The 7,363-nt window shown below is 45.0% G+C and overlaps 1 protein-coding gene across 4 annotated transcripts in view; it reads right to left on the reverse strand.

Annotated features, from left to right (window-relative positions):
• Nucleotides 1-7,363, reverse strand: part of SH3KBP1 (SH3 domain containing kinase binding protein 1) — a 328,594-nt gene that overhangs the window by 245,690 nt on the left and 75,541 nt on the right. The window lies entirely within an intron of this gene.

Genomic DNA, 7,363 nt, shown 5'->3' on the forward strand with positions numbered 1-7,363 from the left:
CCCTCTCCCCCCCCCCCCCCCCCCCCCCCCCCCCCCCCCCCCCGCCATATCTTCGTAACATCAGCCCTGGGGACTCCCATTCATTCCATTTGGGGTGGGCTGGGAATCTATGTTGTCCAAACTCCCTCAGGTGATTCAGAAGAGCAGCACAGCCTTGACACGGAGGGCTGAGGCGAAAAGGGCTGGCTACATCCTTGCTACTAAAAGTACCGTCCCCCGGGAGCTTGTTAGACCACAATCTCAGTCTCCCTACACCCACCAGCCCCCAGCCCAGACCCCCTGAATCCGAATCTGCATTTTAACAAGATCTGCCCACATACACCCCACCCTCAGCCTGGGACTCCTGGGCAATGTTAAAGTTTGAGGAGCCTGGGCTTCAGAATCTCCTAGGTTGTGTTTTGTTTCACCTTCACAAGAAGGAGAAGCAGTGGGAGGTCAGCGTCAGAATTCACATTCCAAAATTTTTCAGGATCTTCCTGATGAACAACAGGGCCAAATCCCGCTCGCTCCCTCCCCACCCTCCCAGAAACTATGAGTAGTCAGATTAAATGTAAAGAGAGTCAAAGACTATACATGGCCTGTTTTTTCAATTAAAGCAATGCATTTTTCCATTTGTGCTGGCAGCATTGACACTTGCATTACTGCGCATGCTTAAAGCTACCGGCCACATTCGACTCGCAGACTATCAAAGCAGCAGAACCTGCAGTCTCCGATATTAAAGTGCTTTACATGGAACCAAAACATTCCAGGATAAATAATTCTTGGAACTAATGAGAACTACTAATTGCATCCAGTCTTAAAAATCAATATACTTCAAGAAACTTTTTAAAAATGTATATGCTTATTTCCCTTCTTCAAGTAACATCATAAGGCATTCACAGGAAGTGGTGGTTCCAATTGAACGTGGCTGCATGTTAAAAAAAAAAAAAATCTCTGTGGCTGCATATCAAAAAAAAAAAAATCTCACAGAGCCTAACACCCAGCTCAGCGAAGATTCCCAGCAAGTTCTCAGAACCTGATAGATATGGGTGCCCCTCATGCTAATCACGGTTTGCTTTGTTGTTGCTGTTTTAATGTAGCCAAGGCCACCCAGATATCCTGTACCCTAGTATAATCAGGAGTGAAAGAGCACTTGAACTCTGGAGTTAAATGGCCCCATAGGCTCAAATCCAGGTCTGGCACTGATTAGCTGTGCTCCTCTGGGCTAACAGTTACTTAACGTCTCTGGTCCATGGGAAGTGCTGTACAAAAGTTTGCTGTTTTTCTCATCCAGCATGTCATACCACATGAATGGTACAGATAATAGAACTATGCACACAGTGGGTGCTCAATTATTACAACTGGTCAGAGAAAACTCCACCCTAATTACATTTCCTTTAACGACTGTTTCATTACTGAACACCAGCAACCTTTTCATGTGTCAAGAGAGGTGCTCGTGGGAAAGTTCTTTCCTTTCCTCTAATGGCAAAAACCAGAAACCAAACGATATCGTCACCCTCTTCATCCAGCACGAAGTTCTCTCTCTCCAATCATGTACTTGTTAAGGTTTAGTTTTATTATGACTTATTTATTCTCAAACAATAAGCATTATTATAGAAAAAAACAAAAAGCATTTGAGCAGGTGAGAGTTGCCGTCTTTGTACATAACAGTAGACTGATACCAGTTATGTAACGGTTACTGAGATCACAAATGTTGATTTCCAGAATGTTCTCAGTAGACGAGTGCCAGACAATATTGCCTTCATGGTATTATTATTATTATTATTATTATTATATAGTTACATATGTAGTAGACAGCAGAGGGAATTGGGAGGTTTAACTATTTGCCCATTTTCATCTGTTTTGAAGGGCTCATAACAAATGACCAAATGATATAGATGGTTCGCCACGTATTTATTAAATCCATTTCCCTATGCAGTTTCGCCAGTCAATGCTTTAACATCAACTGACTTAGCATAAGAATGAAGCAACTGTATCCAGTCTGCCTTCATCACTGTCTCTATTTTTGAAGAATACCCATCCTTTCAGGTCTTACACATCTTTCCGGTCCATCACACACAGGCTACTGGCGTTCCAACGCCAAGGTTGACCTTTAACAGATCTGCAGTCTTCATCTCTGGGCCTCAGTTTTTCCATCTGTGACATAGGAATAATCACTCCCTGGGGTGGGGGATGGGGGTAAGGATTAGTGGAGTTAATGCACATTCTCTACAATTGCGAAGAGGAGTAAATAATACACTTTTACTGGATAAATAACGAGGCCTTGACTCACAACAGCAAATTCATGTTCCTTTTCACTCTGTGCCAGGTCCTGAAGTGGTTACAAGAAAGGTTATTATAGACTCTCCTTGCCCCCAAAATGAGGGGAAAGAAGAGTAATTTCTATATGTGTTTAAAGAGAAGAAGAATGTGAACAGGAGAGAACCCACCCACTAATTCCTCCCTAGGTTAGCCCTGACAGTGACACAGCTGCAGGGGTTGCTCTCACCAGCAACATTCCCATAACACTGTTACCTTCCAGAGCATTAATATACTGAGGGGCTCCAAGCTTGTCCATGCCTCAGGGCCTTTGCACTTGCTGTTCTCTACTTAAATGGCACTTAGTAATGGCAGGAGCTTTCTAATCATTTAGGCGTGAGCTGCAATTTCACCTCCCCCAAGAGGTCTTTTCTGATGACTCTAGGTGAAACAGCCTACACGCTCCACCAGTCAGTCACTCTATCCTTTTCCCCTCCTATATTTCTTTGTTGCATATTTCACTCTCTGTAATTATTTTTTTTTTGCTTGTCTGCAGTTATGCTCTCTCTCCTCTGTTAGAATGTACCCTCTCTAAGAGTACAGACCTTGTTAAGTCCATTCCTAAAATGGCCCATGGCACATAAAGGACACTCAGTGGACTGAGGCAGGTAATGTATGGGTATATAGTTTGATAGTTCAGCAGCTGTGTTGTATCTGTGTTAGGTTCTGATGACTGTTTTGTCTCTTCAGAATGCTTTTTCTTGCCTTTTGGCATGTCTTGTGATTTGGGACCGAAAGCCAGACATTTTGTATAGGGCAGTGGACACTGAGGCAAATGAGACCTCAGTGTGGGGATTTATGTTAAGCTAGCCAGAAGTTGGGCCATGTTGAGGTCGGTGGTTCCTACAGACATGAGAAACTTCAAATTCCTCTAGTGATCTTTTTTGTCCCCCGTCTTGGCTCTGGGGCTTCCCTTTGTGCTGCTGCCCAGAAAGAGCCTGTCTCCTGCAGTTCTCCCTGCTACAATCCACTGTTGTTATTCCCGGAGGCTTGTTAGTGTGTTGTGGGGGTGGGGTGGAGGGGTTGCGAATATTCTAAGCCCCCATCTTTGGAGTGCACTGCAGACCTGTGTCTGGTGTTAGCCTTCACAAACGCTTCTGCCTCTCCTCCAAGAATAGAGCTCCCCCTCTCCCTTCCCCCAGCTGCAGTGGGCATCCCCCAGCGTTCTCAGTCTACAGCCTTGTGGCCCTTCTCCCTGAAGATTAAGACTTTTGTGAGGTGAGGTGGGGGGCTGGCCTGGATGGAATTCCTTTCCCCCAGCTGCAATGGTATTTCACTGGTGCTCTCACTCCCCATCCTTCCCCTGCAGACTAAGCCTTTTGTTCCTTAAAGGAGAAAAGTCTGAGTGGGTCTCTCAGTGGTCCCAAGCCAGCACCTGCAACCCGCTCCCTGAGTTTTCTTCAGTTTGTCCCCAGTCTTCCCTGCGAGAGCAAGGTGGGATTCCTGGAGGAAAAGCCTGCAAAACAATAGGCCACCTTCCGGCTCCTCTGCTGCCCCCAGGAGCTTCACACTCTCAAGCTAGTCTGCACTCAACCTCCAGCAGTTTGTCAAATTTTTAGCTTGATCTTTCTACCTACTTCCATAGTGTCTGGTGGCTTCTGCCTCTGGGAAGTAAATGCTCAGGCCTCAGGTCTCGGAAAGTGCTTCTTCTCTCCAGATTTTTAAATGGCTATTTGCTCTGCAGACTCAGTTCTCTTGTCAATTTCCAATCTGTCCAGATTTTTCCTCGTAAGCGTGGGAGACACATCTCTGCAGCTCTCTACATCTCTGAGCTGAAACTAGAAGTCCATTTATTGATTTTTTTCAAAGCATCAGAAGTATGACAAAACGGGAACATTTGATAAAATAGGTGGTGGGTAGGGAGATGTTTATATTTTCATGCTCTTCTATATTTTACTAGTTCAGTAACATTTCAAAATACAAAATCAACATGTGGGTGGCCATGGTGGAAAATGGTTCTATAATATAAATAGACTGAGATGCGTACACAGCACTTGATTCTTGTTCAATCATTTACAGAGATCACCTGAATTAAAAAAAAAAAAAACAACAGTGTTTGTGGCAACACTTCCAAAACTGTTCTGGAAAAAAAAAATAATAAATCACCCCAGTACACCACGGATTTTCAGTGTTGAAGCAGTGAAAGAAGAAACTCAAGTAGAAGAATTAATGTCCTCAAAGAGAACAATTTGTTTGTGCGGGTTTATAAATCCAAGTATATGACAGTATTACACGTTAATCGATTCACTGTCCTTTAAACTGATATCCAACCATTATTATTAACATTCATGGAAGCGTGAGGTCATTGATGCACGCACCGGCAGACCACAGGTCATTCGGCAGCACCTTCTTACTTAAATAATTCACTATCTTAAATAATGGCAAATAAATTCCATGCTACAAAACAAAGGAACCATTAATGACTCCAAAACTTCAGATTAATCTTAAGGATGGTACATTAAATTCAATTAAACCAGATGAATATTTAACATGTTCCTTCTCTGTACTTAAGACCATTCTAACCCCTCTGGGGAAAAAAAATGGGCAGACCTGGATAACTTACTGGTATCTGCCATCACCACAGACACAGCGATGGGTTACAGGGCTGAGAGGAACTTGCGTGAGCACGTGGTCTGAGAATGGTAGATGCATGCCCCAGGCCAACACTGGCCCTACAGTGAGTTTCATTAGCAAAGAGAGTGACTTTGGATTATCTGTATGCTCTAATATTCACATGTACATTTCAATTAAAAGGAAGAAAGAATACAGTTTTTAGTAAAGGGGATGGATCTGCATTTGGCTTTCGTTACAACAAATGAAGACAAGCCTAAGTTTGTAACGGTAATGAAATGGGATGGCCCCACCAATGATGAACCTGTAGCTTTAATTATCACGTGTGGCTCTGGGAGACGCAACCCCAGGTGGAAGTGCAATCGGGGTGACCAGTCAGACAGCTAAATAGCACACTTCCCCCGCCTCAGAACCGCCACTTGTCAACTGCTGCTATGTTGTTTCTAGGGCTGTTTACAAATCAGCTACCTCCCTGCACTGCACCAGGCCTGAAATTAGATTTCATATCCAGCTGGAGGGCCGGGGACTGCGTTCAGCTTCAAGTTGGCAGCACCTTAGACCTGACTGTCATCTTAAAATATCTGTTAATGGAAACCATTCAAACTCAAGTTTTTAAATAAAAGGAAGAGCAAAATTGAATAAAAAATATCAGAGGCTAAAAAAAAAGTGAAGTGTGTGGATTTTTTAACCACCAATGACAGGAGAAGCTCTCACTATAATTACATGGATTATATGTACCGAGAGATCATCTGTCATGTGATATTTTGAACCAAATAACAGAGCGGTCCGTGAGAAAAATATATATCAATAAGCACAAAGAAGCGATTTCTCAATATGTGAAACCACACAAACCTGACATGCTCCATATTCAAATGTGTACCCAAGTTCGTATCATGTGCCACCAGAGCCCAAAGTCATAATTACTCATTTAACACAGAACAGCTGAAACTACGTTCATATGGCAGATGTATTTTTTAATAGGTTGGCAATTATTGCGGTTTCAAGATTTGAAGAGAAAAAGGTTGTGCACACACTCATGATTTTGCAGCTGAGAGAAACAGTTAAAGACTGAACTATGAATATAAGGCAAGCTGGTACACAGCAGTTACAGAATGACAGCAGTAAACCTGATTCCTTTTCCGTCTGCGCCCCTGAAGGCCCCAGTATTACGGTGTGACTACAGTTTAAACTTTAGCAGTTTTAACTCCATAACACTTGTGGGTTTAAACAGTTATCATGTACCTTTTGCCCACAATCTGCCAACCTATTGATTTGGATGTCGTTTCTTTACCGTGAGCCGTATGTGGTCAGAAAGCAAGCCCCGCGTGACCGAGGGCTTGGGTATCTGTCGTCACGTTGCAGACGACGAGATACTGTCGAAACACACACAGCCTTCCTAAGAAGATATTCGCGTTTTAACACTTAAGTCAATGCCAATTGTGGTTTATTATAATCATGACTAAAATATGCATCTATAGTAAATATTTCAAAGGCAATTTTAATCTATTTTTTCTCCCACAATGTGCAAAAACAGTCCCTTTTTGGTTTTCAGCTGGGCCTGCTCTACTGCTACGAGCTATATCTCCCATCTCGACCATGGCCTCGTTTTACAGCCAGGAAAATGACATCCCTGCCGAGGAGCTGTGCTGCTTCCTCAGAAGAGAAAGCTTCCGTGTGAGAGGACAGTGCAGCCGGGGGGTCCCCACACGGCCCCGGAAGTGAGCAGGGCCCGAGCATCCCCCCTCCATGGCTGCCCCAGGCCTTCGAGGAGAGCCCAGTTCCCGTGGCCCCTCCTTCGAGGCCTCCAGCTGGGACCACCAGCCTCAAGAAAGCCAGGGCAGGCCGTGGACAGCCGTGGACAGCCCCTCCGCTTACAAATGAGGCAAGGCCACTGTTTTCCACCCAGACTCCCAGACACAGGGTATGGACTTTGTTGGTTTTCTTGAAAAAGACCTGGTGGTCCCAGAGGAAGTATGACAACAAATGAAATGCTCTTTCCCTCGTGACAAGAAAAACAGGCAGCAAAGAGCTAAAATGGGCTGACCTCAAGCACCTCATTCCACAAATAGCTAAACGTGTATGTGTGTGTGGCTTTTGTGTTCATGCCTGTGATGACCACACACTGGAGACACTCACATTTTTACCTTCACTCTCCCTGAACTCCCCTCAAGATCTCTTGTCTAATCCTCCTCGGTAGCAGACAGATGGTAAGATTTGCCCCTGAGCTGGGGGCGGGCAGGGCGGGGGGGGGGGGAGCGGGGGAGCGGGAGGGAATACAGAATTTCAAATCCCCTTGTGAGCTAAGAAACTAAAGGGAAACAAAATGTCTCCTGGGCAGCCTTGGAGGTGTGCTGCCCACCTGTCCCTTCAGGACAGAACCGGTGGCTTCAGGCTCTGCCCTAGCTTGTGTTCCCGCCTGGGTGACACTCTTCCTGGACAGCCCTCTCCAGGCACTGCCAGGAACGGGGGGGGGGGGGGGGGGGGGGGGGGGGGG

This window comes from Panthera uncia, chromosome X, assembly GCF_023721935.1.
Source record: "Panthera uncia isolate 11264 chromosome X, Puncia_PCG_1.0, whole genome shotgun sequence".
NCBI lineage: Eukaryota > Metazoa > Chordata > Mammalia > Carnivora > Felidae > Panthera > Panthera uncia.